Here is an 18,491-nt window from a genome sequence, read left to right as displayed (position 1 = left end):
AATAGTGTAAGTAGGGCTTATTGTTGTAAAACTCATGCACTAGAGAGAGAGAGAAGATTTTGATTTTAGAGGTAGCAATTTTCAGTAAAACCAGCCAATCTTCCAGATTTAAGCTGTTAAATGCAATCACAACAGTCTCCCGAAATTTCAGAAAAAAATGTCCGGGACCGTGGCGCTCGGAGTGCAACACGGTCCTTGCAACTTTTTTCAAAATTTGCAGGGATGAAAGGTATGATGATTTTAGAGCTAATCTGAAAAAATTGAGGGATTTTACGATCTGTAGATAGGCCAAATTAAAGTTGCAATCTCAAAATTGAACCCTATCAAGATTGTCGAAAAATGCAAAATTTGAATTTTGAAAAAGAGAGGGAAACTGAAATTTTGAATTTTATGATTTTAGAGGGAATGTCAAAAGCAGTGCAAGTTTTGAAATTTAAAAATTGATTCAATTTCACGCAAAATTCAATTTTGAAAGCGGAAATCAAAGTTGTTGTAATTAGGCACTTAATTTCAAAAGTCACAAAATGCGAATATTTGAATAAAGCACTGAAATTTCGAATGAATGCAAATACAATTTTCAGATCTAAGACAGTAAGAACACAATTTTGACACAAAATTTCAGTTTCGATAATTTTTGAATGATTAGGAGCCTTAGACCAAGCAATCACAAGACCAACTTTGACTGTAATTTTGAAAGTGTTATAATTGACAAAATCAGCCAAAATTCTGGATTTTAGCAGGAAAATACAGCAAGATCTCGCTCCCGAAATTTTGGAAAAAATGTCGGGGACGATGGCGCTCGGAGTGCAACACGGTCCTCGCAACTTTTTTCCAAATTTTCAGGGATGAAAGATATTGTGATTTTATTGCGGAATCCAAAGTTACAGTTGATTTGGAGATGTTTTGATTGGTCAAATTGTCGGACAAAGGTTGAATCAAGAGGGTTACAAAAATTAGGGTTTTGACTTTTAACCACTTAATCTTCAGAATTAAAGCACAAATATGAATTGATAATTTTTAATAGAAGGATAGATCTGAAACAAGCATTAACATTTAGACATTTCGCAAGTTTAATTACTAAAAAGAAATTTTAGGGTTTTAATGCAATCACCTCTAAAACTTTGCAAAAGATCAAACATGGAAATGTAATCAATTTTTTCAGATCTAAGCATGAAAAAATCAGAAAGGATGTTCACGTCGGGTTCACCAAAATGTAAAGCGGAAAATCGCGGTCGAACCCTAGTTGGTCTCCCCTCTTCTAACTCCAAGGAGAGAGAAGGGAGGTTCGCTAGGATTCGATGGGTTTTCACTTAGGGGGAAGACTTTACATTCAAAAGAGGGGTTGAAACTCATAAGATTCAATCCCACACGATGTAAGATTGGATGCTAAATGAATTTCAAGGGTTAGGAAAGCAAGGCTACCCTCTTTTGTAAAGAATGTTGATTAAGGAAATTAAGCTAAGGATGCATAGAAAGTCATAAAGATTCGCTTATAAACTGAGTTCGGGTTATAAGATGAAGCTGCGGACCTAGAATTAGCAGTAAAATGTCGATACGGCGCTGTCTTGCAAATTTGAGCAAAAGTTGTCGGGATGATGGCGCCCGGCGCCACGGTCCTCCGAAAAATCCGCGAAACGAAGGGGGATCTGTTCGTCTCTGCACAAGGATTCTAGATCTTCAATTTCAGCCGCGTACCTGCAACCTACACACAGAAAAGTGAAGACGATTGGGGGGTTAGGGATTAGGGGTTTGCCTTTAGGTCAAACCCCGGTTTTGGAATTAACCAAGAAATGAGCAAGAGCCGTAAATGTAAATGACTGTAAAACAAGTACTAATACCTTGTTCTAAGGATGTTTGTATCCTTATGTGTGAAGGTTTAGATGTTGTATGTTGTATGTTGTATGTGATCTCCTCTTCAATGGTTGAATCCTTGTCTTGAATGCAACACTTAGCCTTGAATGGAGACTTGGAATGATCAATTGCTTGAATGCTTGAATGCTTGAATGCTTGAGTATAGTTTCCACGCTTTGTACACATATCCTCTTCCTCCTCATCTATCCCAAATGAGAGAGAAAAATGTAGTTTATATACTTGTCATTTAGGGCTGATAGACTGATTTTCCCGACCTTAGGCCGACCAGGGAAGTATATTTCCAAATTGCAATAAAAAAGACCCAATATCACTTAGGAAACCGGGCCCAAAATAGGACCCAGGGACCAGGGCGCTGGGCGCCCTGGTCCTGAGGGACCAGGGCGCTGGGCGCTCTGGTCCCACCTCCGGGACAGCGGGGTGCAAGGAGGTTCAGGCCAATGGTGCTTGAAAAATGCAGTTTTCAGTGTCGTGAGCAAGTTTTGGGGTCTCCATTCAGGTTGCATGTTGCGTCGCCATCGTGAAGACCGAAATGTAGTCGAAATTGCAAGTGTCACAATTTTAGGACGCTACAATGTCTAAATATGTGAATGTATGTCCATATACAAAATATACATGCCAACTAGACATGTAAGCATCCCAAAACTATCTATAACATCCTAAGCTACTGATGGATCGTCAAAATTGATCCTCTTCGCCGCACTGCTCGGCTCTGAAGGATCCTGCACAAGAAAAACAAACCACGATTAATATTAGTTATGATACTCTGCAAAAAGGATTAGAAAATCTGTTTGATGGCAACACACACAAGAGCACAAGAAACAAATGTTAGTGTTAGCAACAAAAGATTATCCTAAACAGGCATATCAAGAGAGATATTAAGCATGAAATAGAAAGCATATAAACATAGAATAAAATAGCTAATCAAGATGCTCATAGTTGCTCCTCCCTTGTTCCTCTCCTCTCCAAGTCCCAAATGAGTGTAGCTCTCAGCTTTTAGCACTAGCCATGGATGCCATATGGAGATTCAAGATGGTTGAATATGATAAGCAAATGCTATGCAAGTGTAGATAGTGATGCTATGAGAAAGCTCTATGCTAATGCCAGTATAACAACAATACTCTAATGCTTCCTTCTTTTGCTTGAGGAGAAGGGTTCTATTTATAGAAGAAATGGGGAAATGAAGGGTTAAGATTGAATGGTTTAATCAAGGGCCAAGTTTGAAAGTTGGGGATCCATGTGCACAATTGGCACCAATAAAATGGTAACAAGTGTCAACATAGGATTGGGTTGAGAGAAGAGGTTGGAGGCATTAAAGGCCTGAGAAGACCTCATGGTTATCTAGAGGCTAAGGGTCAAGTCCAAATTAAGATTACCCACTGGATTAAGAGTTAATCCAAGGATAAACCTTTGTGCAAATGTTTAAGAGATAATCATGGTCAAAGCATTAATGGCTTGATGAGACCTTTGGGTTGGGTAGAGGTTGAGTCAAAACAAATGTTTTAACCATGTGGGAGGGTTTGAGGTAACCATTAATGGTTATTGGAGACTTTGGGGATTAAGTGGTTGAAGGTTGAAAGCCTTCAATGGTTATCAAAGACTTTGAGCCATTTAGTGGTTGAAGGTTGAAAGCCTTTAATGGTTATCAAAGACTTTGAGGGTTTGAGAAGTGACTTCCCTTTTGCTTAGGAATGTGACAAAGTTTAGAGAAGGGGTTAGGTTATTTAGAAGTGATTAGAAAATTCTAGAAGGGGTTTAGGCATGCAAGTGGGAGAAATTTTGGTATTTTCAATTAAAATAAAATCATTTATTTCAATTAAATGGTGTAATTTGCATTTGGATAAATATTCAAATAAATATTAATTTATTTAAATGAGAAAAAGGAAGATAAAGCATTAAAATGCTTGAAGACTTTGAGGGAAACCATTAAAGGCTTGAAGACTTTAAGGAAAACCATTAAAGTCTTAAGAAGACTATAGAAGGAAGCCATCAAGTTTGAAGACTTTAAAGCCATCAAGTTTGAATACTTTAAGGGAAACCATTAAAGGTTTCAAGTGGGTGAGGATAAATAGGATTTTAAATAAATAATTTATTTAAAATAGTTGTGCAACTTGCTTTTGTAGGAAAATACAAGTGGGTGGAGGATAAAGGTGATTTAAATAAATTATTTATTTAAAATAATTGTGCAACTTGCTTTTGTAGGAAAATACAAGTGGGTGGAGGATAAAGGTGATTTAAATAAATGTTAATTTATTTAAATGTGAGAGGTGGGATTTTGGGGGATTTAAATAAATATTAATTTATTTAAATGTGAGAGAAGATTTAATTAAACAAATATGATTTATTTATTTAATTAATGGTCTAAATTTGGTTAAGTGAATTAAATCAAATAAATTGAATAATTTATTTAACGAATAGGAGAAGAGGGTTAAGATGAATTAATTAAATATTAATTTAATTAATTATTAATTGATGGTAAAATAATCAAATAAATACTAAGTATTCATTTAATTAAGTGGACAGATTTATGTGACTACAAGTTATATTATATAATTCACATTCAAAAAGTTAAAATAAAAATGAACTATAATTTAACTATTCATCTTTACCTCATCTCCACATTTTCTCTTCGGCTTTGGAGGACTCTTGATGTATGTCTTTGGTAGAGGAGGTATGTTTTAAATATTTTCGTACACAACCTACATATGTACAGAAACATGACATTGATACAAGTTAGCATATAATTGTCACTGATAATAAAACATTATATCTACTAATCACAAAATAAAATAAACACAAGTATATGAAACTATCAATCTATGTCTAGACGTGTATAATCACTATAAGTTATCTAAACTATTCATTCAATCATATTTGCATTCAATTACCTTTCCCTTGTCTCCAACTGCACTACCAGATCCTAAATCACACTACCTTGCACTCATACTTGTGCCCTACAAGAGTAAAATAAGATATACATGCAAGTTACTACATAATCTAATTAATACTAATATAAATGATGAGCATGTATGTACAATAAAATACAAACAACTAGGTGCAATAATATATGTACCATCAAGCTATCAAGGCCAAATGAAATGGCAAACAAGGTGCCCTCCTGAATATGTCTCAACTCCTCCTCAGTCATCAATAGTTAAATAGATAATGTAAATAAAAATTAGTACTTAATATTATCTAGATTATAAATATTCATTTAAAATATAACATGAACTGTGAAAATACAAATCTTCCCACTACATCATCAATGTATGATGATGGTGCCTCCTCGCCTCTAGCATGTGAGGACTCCCCAAGGTATCCTCCAGTCTATGTCATAACATCTGGTGCATCATGCATCTCATGCACCTCATAATCTGCATTGTCCACAGGAGGATCAATGGGTTGTCCAACTGGACCCAAGCATACGTTCCCACACATGACACAACTTTGGGGCAGGCATACGTGTGGAGTCGAGGATGACGTGTCAGCACCACTGGATGCACTACTACCATCAAAAGTAGGCTGAGCTACTGACCCAGCCTGAGAAACCAAAAGGCTACTCAAAGAGTAAATAACCAATATGGTTCATGAAGATGCCTCATAAATGATATCAGGATGCTGCACTGCAGGTGGGGGATCAACAGGAGGAGGGGGGACATATGGGCCCTAGACTACTCTGACTACCCCAGGTCTATTTTGGGGCATACCTAAACCTACACCCTTGAAAGGTTGGATGTCAAAGTAGTTAACATGTTTGTGTAAAACAAACTCAACATACAATTTTTTTATGAAATAGAAGGGAACATCATGATTGCTCTTGGGTGGTTTGTCAAAAACCATCCCCCAACGATCCTAAATTTTTTTCACAATACCATCATTTGTGCACCATTTAATAGAAAGTTTTATGTTTTGGGCGTCTATGGGTTGACCAGTGTGGGGATTCACAAACAATGAGGTGATAGCGGCTTTGGATGTCTTGAGATCTTTGATATCCTTATACGATAAGCCATCCGCATATTTTTCCCTCATAGAATCTCGCCACAAAAGGGCGGCATTGTACTCCTTAGTCATGGTTTCCATACTCTTTATGATCGATGTGAGAGGATCAAACATTGGGTTTAGATGAGGGATCCTATGATATACATCTACAATCCCCCTCAATTCATTCAAATTTTGTGCAATCAAATCCTTAATTGAGGGGGGGTTTGGAAAAGGAGGGTTTGGTTGTTGCAGTTGTGATTCATCAATTCTTTCATTGTTATCCTCCATTTTTAACCTAATTGAATGTAAACAATTGAATTTAGCTAACAAATTTAAACAATTTTGTATTTGATTTAAAAAACCTAGTTTTCATGAAAAAAACCATATTTTCAATGAAAAATCAAATAAACATTAACAAAAAATAAAAAAAATGAATGAAAATGATTGAAAACAATAAAATTCTTACCTTTTAATCTATTTTTTAGCAATTTTTGGCCCAAACACCGGATATCGGGTACAATCAGATATCGGATTTTTATAAAATCGTGCAGCCCGTGAGTTAAAAATGACTCACGGGCTATCATTGTCGAAATATATTTGTCTCAAAAAATCGGATATCTGATATTTATACTTAAATTATTTTAAAATAACATATATAATATAGTAATATATTATTATATTATATAATACGTGATGCTCTGCAAAAGGGATTAGAAAATCTATTTGATGGCAACACACACAAGAGCACAAGAAACAAACGTTAGTGTTAGCGACAAAAGATTATCCTAAACAGGCATATCAAGAGAGATATTAAGCATGAAATAGAAAGCATATAAACATAGAATAAAATAGCTAATCAAGATGCTCATAGTTTCTCCTCCCTTGTTCCTCTCCTCTCCAAGTCCCAAATGAGTGTAGCTCTCAGCTTTTAGCACTAGCCATGGATTCCATATAGATATTCAAGATAGTTGAATATGATAAGCAAATGCTATGCAAGTGTAGATAGTGATGCTATGAGAAAGCTCTATGCTAATGCCAGTATAACAACAATATTCTAATGCTTCCTTTTTGCTTGAGGAGAAGGGTTCTATTTATAGAAGAAATGGGGAAATGAAGGGTTAAGATTGAGTAATCTTAACAAGGGTTAGGATTGAAAGATATTCAATCCATGTGAGACTTTCAACCCAATCCCATGTTGACAAGTGTCACCATGAGGAGGCTTGAGAGGAGTGATAATGAGCATTAAATGCTTGAGGGGACATGATGGTTACCCTAGTCAAAGAAATAAATGCTTTGAAGAGACACATGGGTTACATGAGGGTTAAGTTAGGGGTCAAAGTCCTCAACCATGGGTGCAAGTGGAATTAACCATTAATGGTCATGTAAGAGCCATAAGTGGTTTGGAAGACTTTAGAGGTTAATTTGTTGAACACACAAAGCATTAATTGCTTTTCAAAGACTTTGGAGTCTTTGAGAAGTGACTCCAATTTGCTTAGGAATGTGACAATATTTAGGGGATGGATTAGGTTAATTAGGAAGGGTTTAGAAGAATCTAGAAGGGGTTTAGGCATGCAAGTGGATTTTGTAGGAAAATGAAAGTGGGAGAAATTTTGGTATTTTCAATTAAAATAAAATCATTTATTTCAATTAAATGGTGTAATTTGCATTTGGATAAATATTCAAATAAATATTAATTTATTTAAATGAGAAAAAGGAAGATAAAGCATTAAAATGCTTGAAGACTTTGAGGGAAACCATTAAAGGCTTGAAGACTTTAAGGAAAACCATTAAAGTCTTAAGAAGACTTTAAGGGAAGCCATTAAGTTTGAAGACTTTAAAGTCATCAAGTTTGAAGACTTTAAGGGAAACCATTAAAGGCTTAAGAAGACTATAGAAGGAAGCCATCAAGTTTGAAGACTTTAAAGCCATCAAGTTTGAAGACTTTAAGAGAAACCATTAAAGGTTTCAAGTGGGTGAGGATAAATAGGATTTTAAATAAATAATTTATTTAAAATAGTTGTGCAACTTGCTTTTGTAGGAAAATACAAGTGGGTGGAGGATAAAAGTGATTTAAATAAATTATTTATTTAAAATAATTGTGCAACTTGCATTTGTAGGAAAATGCAAGTGGGTAGAGGATAAAGGTGATTTAAATAAATGTTAATTTATTTAAATGTGAGAGGTGGGATTTTGGGGGATTTAAATACATATTAATTTATTTAAATGTGAGAGAATGTTTAATTAAATAAATATGATTTATTTATTTAATTAATTGTCTAAATTTGGTTAAGTGAATTAAATCAAATAAATTGAATAATTTATTTAATTAATAGGAGAAGAGGGTTAAGATGAATTAATTAAATATTAATTTAATTAATTATTAATTGATGGTTAAATAATCAAATAAATACTAAGTATTCATTTAATTAAGTGGACATATTTATGTGACTACAATACGTATTGTATTATATTATAAAATATAATTATATATTATATATAATATCTAATACAATATAATAATTTATTACATAATACGCATTATATAATATATAATATTATTATATAATTATATAATATATAATTATATAATAATATTATATATTATATATTATATTATTATATAGTATATTATTATATTATTATATTATATAATATTATATTATATATCATATATAATATATAATTATATTTTATAATATAATACAATATGTATTATATAGTATATTATATTATATAATATAATATTATATTATATAATATAATATTATTATGTAATATATAATATTATATATATTATATAATAAATAATATAATATATTCCAGCTGGTTTTGTTAATCCGTATATAGGAGAGTGAGTAGATGAGTGTAGGTGGTTCAGGTTGGAAGGCATAGGTTAGGATCCGTAGCTGGCTTTAGAAGAATTTATGTGGGAATAAGGCGGGCGGCACCCTCGGATGGGCCTGAGAAGAACGTCTTGTAGTGGTGGGTGACCCCTATTATTATATTATTGATAGCCTCAAACTGAGCTAGATGAGCTTCCCTTGCCTTTGGTTAGGAGGTGGTGCGTGTTGCGCTCAATGCGAGATCCAGTTCGGGTCTTACTTTAGCAAAGGAAGCCATACACAGTGCTGGGTCAACTGCTTCAACAACTGCTAAAACATTTGATTCATCAACCGGATCCCCATAGGGGCTGCTTCATTGACTGATCAACTCGCACCCGACTAACCCCATTGGGTCGGACAAGGGTCGGGCTGCCCACCCCATCACGGTAAGGGTAGCTAGTAAGTCCACTTCCACTACTATCAGAAGCAAAGTCTGGAGTCCTTTTTCTGGCCCCCTATTCTGGTTCTTCCTCTTGTCCCGAAACATTAAACCCCGCCAGCCATTAACCTCCCCTTTTGTCCGCCCGCCCTCTTAGGGGCCCGTAGGGGAAACTCCTTTCCTTCTCTTTGAAACTCTTGGGGTGGGGTCCCTCGTCCCTCATCCCTCGTCCCTTGCCCCTAGTGACTCCCCCCCATGGGGGACCTATTATATTATATAATTATATAATATATTATTATATTATATATATTATATAATATTATAATATATTATATATTATATAATATGTAATATATAATATTACATTATATATTTTTTAATTTAAAATTACAAATAATAATTGGATATCCGATTTTATCGAATATCCGATTTTCATAGGTAATTACCATGCCAAGGAGTACTGACACCCAAACCAAGCAAAAAGTCAACACGGATTTTCACGTTTTTAGGCGAGTGGAGAAGGCTATTTTTTCACATCGCCACTTTTTGGCCCCCCATGATCCTGTACTAACCCTTGAAGTCCATGGATAAAGACTTGAGTTTTTCTTGATGATGATCTAATTCAGAGGAAGCTGGAGCTTCCTCGTTGTATGGAACCGAGCTATCTTGGGTTTCCCCCATAGTATTCCAATGTTGAAAAGGGTTATTATCGACAGATATGGAAATTTCCTACCTATTATATGGGAATTTGACACACTGATGGTATGTTGAAGGCACTATTTGCATTTCATGTATCCAAGGATGACCCGATAAATAATTGAATGTTAAGTCTATGTCTAAGACTTGGCACATAGTGTCCCTTTGTATCGGTCCTACCTGAATAGGTAGTATCACTGTTCCTTTGGATGACCTTTCTTCATCATCATAGGCCTTGATGGTGATCTTCTTGCTTGGATCAATAGACTTCTCAGAGAAGCCCAATGCACATATAAGCTTTTAAGTATAGATATTGAGACCAACTCCTCCATCTATTAACACTCTTTTAACTCGATGTTTATAGACTAAGACTTCGATATGAAGTGGATTGTTATGCAGATGATTCAAGGAGACATTATCATGTTTGGAAAAGGTGAGGTTATGAGGCCCTGTCATATGAGCTACCATGGCTTGGAATTTACCAATGTCCAAACCTTGAGGAATGTTTGTTTCAACTAGTGCTTGTTCTAAGATGTCCTTATGTTTTGGCGAGAGTTTGAGTATTTGGAGTATGGATATTTGAGCGGGAGTTCTCCACAGTTGATTAACCAAATTATATTGAGTCTTGGGGCTAGTGGTGGATGTGGATTTATGCCCTTTCAAGACATATTTTTGAGCTATAGTTGTCACATTGATTGACGCATGGTCTTGTTTGTCCTTGATTTTTATGACAGTTATTTGGTTGTCATTTGTTGATATGTGATTGATGGTGTTATTGTACAGGTGATTTATATGAGCTCCTCCGGTATCATTTGATGATGAAGCTCTTCCCTTGTAATTTGGAAGAGGATTTTTAAAGGCATCATGGTCACCGTTTGTTTTGATACCATCAACCATTAAATCACCTCTATCAATCATATCCTAAATGATGTTCTTAAGCCTCATGCAATCATTTGTGTGATGTCCTTTGTTTCGATGAAAACCACAAAAATGCGAGTCATTCCACCAAGGTGGTTTGACCTGGGGTTCAAAGTTGTATATGGTTGGCAATGTGATAATTTTGTTCGCCAGGAGTTCTTGATACACTGATTCTAAGGTTTTCCCTAAGGGTGTATAGGTGAGTCTATTTGGGAAAGTGTTGGTGTTACCTCTCTGGTTTATACTATTCCCTTGGTTAGCTTTGTTGCCTTGGTTATTGTAATTGCCTTGGGTATTGTTGTTGGTGTTTAAAATTGAAGGTCCTTGATGGGAATTTTGTGGATAAGTGTTAGTGCCTTGATTAACACCTTCTTTATTTTTGTTAGATTGTGGATTACCTGATAAAGGTAATACTGGTACAAAAACATTCTCCATTCCACTGCCATTTTGATTCTTGTTACCAGGGCTTCATACTCAGTGATGTTATTGGTGCATGGAAACATTAGTCTATAAGATCGTGGAATTGTGTGCCCTTCTAGAGTGACGAACAAAATGTCGGCACCCGATCCATGTTGGGTATAGGAACCATCAAAGTACATGGTCCATTGCTTGGGTGTGATAGTAAGGACATCCATGTCTGGAAATTCTACCTACATTGGACAATCTTAACAAGAAATGTGTGCGGGAAATGTGGGGTACATTTCCACAAGAGTTTATCCCTTGGGTAAAAGCTTTATCCATTAGATAACCCTAACCTAACCTTAACCCTTACCTCCTAGGGTAACCTTCATGTCTTGTCAAGCATTTAATGCCTCTTACATCTCCTCTCAAGCCCTCTCAAGGTGACATTTGTCAACTTGATATTGGACTTAATCCCTCACATGGATTGAGTAACTTTCAATCCTAGCCCTTGTTGAGATTATTCAATCTCAACCCTCCATTGCCCTATTTTTTCTATAAATAGAGCCCATTCCTTCTTCAAAAAATCAAGTCTTTTTTGCATCAAACTTATAGTCATTTTACAGGTTAAGGAGCTCTCTTTGTAACCTTTAAAGAATCAAGCATTCATATCATAGCATTTTAGTTTCATTTAGCTTAGATGCATATCTTTTCTTAGCTTAATTAACTCATATAGCATCATCTTATCTTTCAATTTGGAACTCATCTAAATCTTAATCATCTAGTTTTGTATTTCATCTTCATCATATCATCTTATCATTCACTAAGATCTTGGTTGCATTCCATTTAGAGCTTAGAATCATTTAAATCTCATTCTCTAGGTTGTCATCCAAGAGATCAAGCGATATTCCAAGTGAGGGCCACCTTGGTTATCCCTTGGGTAAAAGCTTTATCCATTGGATAACCCTAACCTAACCTTAACCCTTACCTCCTAGGGTAACCTTGGTTATCCCTTTAATATGTGACTATTTTTTGACCCAAAAGCTAACTAAACACTTTGTTACACCATATCATTTCACTCAAAATAAATTTAGTCTATTTATCATTACATCTTTCTTCCTAGACTAGATTGTACCAAGAATTATATTCCCTAGAACCTAGAACATAATGACCATTTTTATTATTTCCATTCAAGATCCATCTTCATTAATCCCATAAATACTAAACTCAACTTTAAATACAACTGGTGGGAATGAGAATTATGAGTAACACTATAAAATATACATATTTTCTAAAAGGAACAATCACATTGGAATAAACTAGCATACAACTTAAAGGACATTTAGAAGATTACTATAATAAGTATTAATTTTTTCATTATTTGATCATTGGAAGTAGACTAAATTGATAAAATGAACCTTAAAGCTCATTTTTTAGTAGTTTAATACTCCTTCAACTATCATAGTTCCAAATTGAAGTACTTACTTTTTAATTATGTCGAATGTTTCTTCTTGTTTATATTGTGTGAAGTAAGAAATTATTAATGCTTCAATTTTGTGTTGGAAATGATTTACAAAGAAATTAGGTATGTAAGAAGAAATGAGAAAACAAGTTAAAAAATAAAATAAGTGCTTAACCATTTTAGTTTTATGAAAATAATATTGGAAGCAATTTTTCCTTATGGAAGAAATATTTAATCATGAAGTTTTGAAGGCATGCATGCCTATGAATAAATGGACTAGTGATCTACTATCATGGTTGCATAGATCCAATCGACAAATAGTTATAGGACCATATATGATACATGAGCATCCTAGGGCGTAACAAAAACTTTTCATCATCCAAAAGTACTTTTCTTTCAATATTTTTCTACAAGTTCTCGTTCATTAGTCAATCATTGTGAATCCTACCAAATTTCATTGTAATTGCATATCTCACCTTGTAGTTTGGAATAAATATTCTAAAATTATTCTTAGTCATTTTCATTTTATACAACATTATGATCACAACAAAGGAATAATAAGGTTTCTAAATTTCATTAAGATTGAAAGATTGCCACCATTTTTTCATATCTTATAGTAGCTTTTGAAATTTTTTAACAAGAAAACCATGCATTACACAATACATTAGACCTAGGAGATACTTTTGAATTCATGGCATCAAGTTTTACATCATTACATTAAATTTGGTAGATTTTTCCTACACATTTGTCTAGCTACATGCTGTATTAAGGACTTGATATTTTTATCACCTTGCATCTAACTAAGACCATTCACAAGACTTGAGGCTAGTATACAAACATCATTCAAAACTATTTGGAAGTAGGATGAAGGTAGCAAAGAGAGAGGAAGATAGTTAGAATAAGGATCAAAACATTTTATATTATATCATTTAAATTCTTTATTTACATGTTTACAATCAAACAACCAAGATTTAGCATGTTGTAAACCCATTGTACTAGATTTTAATTCTAATTGAATATGAACCGGTACAAATAACATCATTGTTTTCATATGTTGTTGATTTTTCTACTATGAATTTACATATTGTTCTATTTTATTTCTTAATTGGATAGTCGTTGTGGCATTGTAAATCATACTCCAATTATGAAGTCCAATTTAAAACTCTTAGCACTAATTTTAGTATTTCACATTCCTTTATGAATTGTATGACCTTTTATTTCATTAAGTTAATATTTAGTTCAATATTATGAGTTCTATATTACTTTAATACATCAACACTTAGTTATTTGGGACCTTATTCTAAGTATTCCTTTTATCAAGTATTTTATTTCAAGTTTATATGTGTTCTATGTCATTTTAAAGTTCAATGCACTTTTTCCTACACTTAAATATCATCATTTTTCATATAAATTATATTTTTGGTATCAAGGACCTATTATCTTGTGACCCTAAAAATTTAGGCACATTTTATTGAGTCAAAGTCGTTAGACAATATTGAATTACAATTTTTGGCAAAACATTTGAGAGGATATCATATCGATCTTGCCATTTCCAAAACTATTCCCAATGCAAAAAAATGATTATTTTAAGTTTGTCAAAAGGTGATTTTACTTTGAGATCCCTATATAAGACATCACCCCTAATTCATTTTATCATCTCATCACTATTATGTAATTCCAATTCAAGAGCAATTGTTATTCTTCAAGAGAAGATCTAAGTCTAAGGAGATGCAAGCTATGGCAAGGAATCTTCAATTATGTTTTCATGATGACTTTATGATGGATTTTATGATGATTTATCATGTTCTTGTATCAACACATGGAGGACGTATCCTAAGAGAATTGTATCATCAATTGAAGGTATCATCATTTCAATTCCATATCAAGCCTCTGCTCCATAAAGGCACACTCTATTTTATATTTCATTCATCATAGGGTTAATTCCAAACCTGGGGTTTGACCTAGGTGCAATGAAGTAAATTGTATCCATATACAATTTTGTTCTCACCTAGACCTCACTTTGGTGCTTCAATGTCTAATGCCTGATATTTGTCTTGATTCTGCTCATGCCACTTATCAACCTCATATTTTCACTACCTTCATTGTCACACCCTCATGCTAAAGTCATGATTCTTAGGACTGTAGTATTAGATGCTCTGGTCCTCCTAATCAGGACCTATTTTGGTTCCCCACAATGGTCACTTCTAGTGAGCAAGAAATTTGACCCTATGTTAGCCTACTCTAGAAATTAAACTAATTTTTGTGTATTCAAGTATAAAAGGAGGTCTACCACTCTCATTTAAAACCCAATGAATCTAATTCAGGCCTAATGAACTCAATTAAACTCTAGAAAATTTAAGTGACCAAGAAATCAGTCATTCATTCAACATTGGAGTAGAATTAAAGTCAAGTTTGTGCATTCAAGATGGCATCCATGATCAATATTCTTTGAAGGCATTTTAAAAGACATCTTAATTCCCTTATGTGAGGATCAAAGAAAACTTCATCAAGGTATATTTCAATTACAAGCACTTTTGCTTCAAATCTAACCTTTTCCTCTAAAGGAAAGCATTTTGCTACAATTTCCATTTCAATTTCATGGTTAATTCCTAAACCAAGGTTTGACCAAAGGCAAACACTTATCCCTAACATCTTTACCTCTCTTTCTATGTACAATAAATAGGTGTAATATCTATAATTAGGAATTTTGCCAGAGTTAATAGCGATGAACAGGTTCATCTTTCGAGAAAGGAAAATTCAAAGGACTAGGTCAAATCTATACTACTTGGTCCTAAAAAATTAGGGCAAACTTCTAGGAATAGGTTCTAAATGTATTATTTTTCCTATATCTTAGTTTGTGGCTCCATGGATATCTACAGTAGTCTGTTTTGAATAATTTGCTTCAATTATTCGTGGTTTTATTGTAATTTCACAATTATCATCCAATTTTCAACTAAGAAAGGGGATAATCATCAACAACCAATGAATCTGATCAGAATTTTAGTCCTTTCCTTATTTGGATTGTGGTTATATCTTTAGGGTCATTCCTCTTTCAATGTATTGGGTTAATTTGGTTAATTTAGTGGTTTGATTATCCTAAACCCTAATTCCTAATTTCCACTCCATACATTTTGGTAAACCCAACTTCTTTCATGCTAATTTTTTATTTATTATCTCATATATTATTTGTATACATTTTAACATTAACTTTTGCACTCATAAGATTGATTTACAACTGAATTACATAAATTTAGAGGTTAAAAATTCATAAAAACACTAATTTATTATCTTAAAGTTGACTTGTGGGTTGCCAAATGCATTTTTAGATATAATTATTATAACATGTCATGTTCAAATTTAGAGGCATATAATATTCAAAATCACAATTCAAATTACTTAATTAATTGGTTAATCAATTATTTTAAAACAAATCGCATTGCTTAATCATAGTTTTTACTTTTTGCATCAAATTTTCCCTCCTTTGTGAATATTTTTTGTTACCATTAGTTCTACATACAATATTCCAGTGTGAAGAAGTTGTAGACTTAAGGATTTCTATGGTTTAAAGACTAAGGATATGGAGCCCCAGTTGGATAACTTGTTCCATGAGAATGTTGGTGCTTCATCTAATCCAACAAATTACATCATTTATCCCTATTATCGTCATAATTCTCATGATGTGGATGAATCACTAACTAGGGTTACCATTGACCAATTGGAGAAGATTAACAATGAATTTGAAAATCTTAAAAAATGGATTAGTCAAAAATACCTAGAAAGTGAGGCAATCCTCTTCATTGCAGGATTAAAAATAATGGTGCAAAGTGATAAGACAGGTGTGAATTTCTTGTGTGGAATTTGGTCATATTGTTGACACTAATATTATGCCAATCAAAATTTGTGTTGAAGTCCTTGGTTATCGTCAACCCACTAGTCAAGTTAATCATTCCATTCCTATGCCTACATCCCTATCTAGTGTGCCTACATTTACATCTTCTATCCTGACTAATTCCACACAAAATGTTAATCCTACTCAAGTTAGTCATGGGGGAAATCCTATTAATCGGTATTCTTACATACCTCCTTCCATGAGTCTTCCATTTGTTTTATCAACCATCTCCCATACCAACATACCACAATGTTCCATCTACATACAACAATATTAATCCTCCATCACAATCCAACATGTCTAATTTCAATCCATCCATTAAAGAAACCATCAATAACCTAGCCCAAATTGTTACATCCTTAAAACATCAATTCTCTTTCATCACTCAATCCAAATTCAATGTTCCCACATTTGATGTAGCGAGCCCAATATCTGATGACATTGTTTGTGCGGTTTCCCCTAAACAAATGGAAGTCCTTCAATTGGAGTTGTATAATGGAAAAGGTGATCTCTTGACTCATCTGAAGGTATTTCAAACTTTGCCTAGTGGTTTTTCTTATGACCAAAGGCTAATGGTTAAATTGTTCACTAGACCCTTTAGGGATAAAGCTTTGCAATGGTATTGTTTTTTTCTCCTTATTCTATTACTTGATTTCAACAATTGGCTAATAATTTCATTCAACAATTTCAAAATAACATTGGTCCTTTAAAGATTACTTTGATTTATTTGATTCATTGTAAGCAAGGAGTTAAAGAAAAAGTGACTGATTTTGTTGGTAGATATAAACATTTGCATTCTCAAATTCCTTATCATGATGTTCAAAGAATTTTTATTTCTAATTTACAAAAAGACATTAGAGATACGCTTCTATTTTTTTATTTTAATTCCTTTACACAATTGTGTGTAGTGTTTGATAGTTATCACCTTCAAGTGAGTCAATTAGAATCAACCTCTTCGATGGCTCTAGTTGATAAGAATGAGAGTTCTCAACAATCATTTGCGAAGTTCAAACCCAACAAAGGTATCATCAAGCTCAATGAAAACATCAACACTCAAGTGGCATCCATAACATTAGGTGTGGCCCCTCTATCAAAATACTTTAGAAAATAATTAACTCCTCTTTTTGAGTCTTTGCATAGCATAATATTGAGGTTAATGAATGATAATGTGTTGCAACTTCCTCCTATTTAATGAATTGACACTTCTAAACCATTTCCACCTTACCATGATCCCAAAGAATTTTGTCAATATCATTGTTAACTTGGCCATGATACTAAGTGTTACAAGTTGAGAAATAAGATCCAAGAATTCATTGATAACAATACTATATTTGTGGCAAGTGTCAATGAAAAAGGAAATAAATCCTTAGCTCCTAATCAAAACCTTCAAATCTAGACCAATTTGTTGCCTTCTCTTTATACCAATGTTGTTGAGTCTGAGTCTCTTGATTTTTCTCCTAATGACCTTGGTATGGAATCTAATAATGTCGTGAACCTTGTTGACAAACCTACACCTCCAAAATATTTATGAGTTACTTTTGATCCTAGTGAGACTATTGTTGCACCTGATGGCCCATTGTGTATCATTGTGAAGATCAAAGACAAACTCTCACGAGGGGTGCTCATTGATCCAATATGTATGGTGAATGTGATAACTGAAGAATATCTTTATATTTTACAATTGCATCAAGTTGTATATGATAAATCTGATGTTGTGGTCAAGTTGTATGATGGTTTCTCTTCCCCTACTATTAGTTCTATTACTCTTCCCATTGTTCTTATATATCACCTTTTCTATCATTTGTACATTGGATTAGTTTTGTGTGAAGTTGGGACATGTCCCATTGTCTGTGGCTCTCTTCCATGAAAGATATCCCTTCTGCAATCCATAAATATTTGAAATTCCCTCATAATAGCACTATCATAACAAATAATTAGAGAGAATAAATACAAATTTGGAAAGAGAAGATTCAGACACACATAACTATATTTTGAAAAATAAAAAATATTGGGTCA

This window comes from Cryptomeria japonica, chromosome 4 (genome assembly GCF_030272615.1).
Source record: "Cryptomeria japonica chromosome 4, Sugi_1.0, whole genome shotgun sequence".
NCBI classification, from domain to species: Eukaryota; Viridiplantae; Streptophyta; class Pinopsida; order Cupressales; family Cupressaceae; genus Cryptomeria; species Cryptomeria japonica.
Note: the sequence above shows the minus strand (reverse complement) of the source record.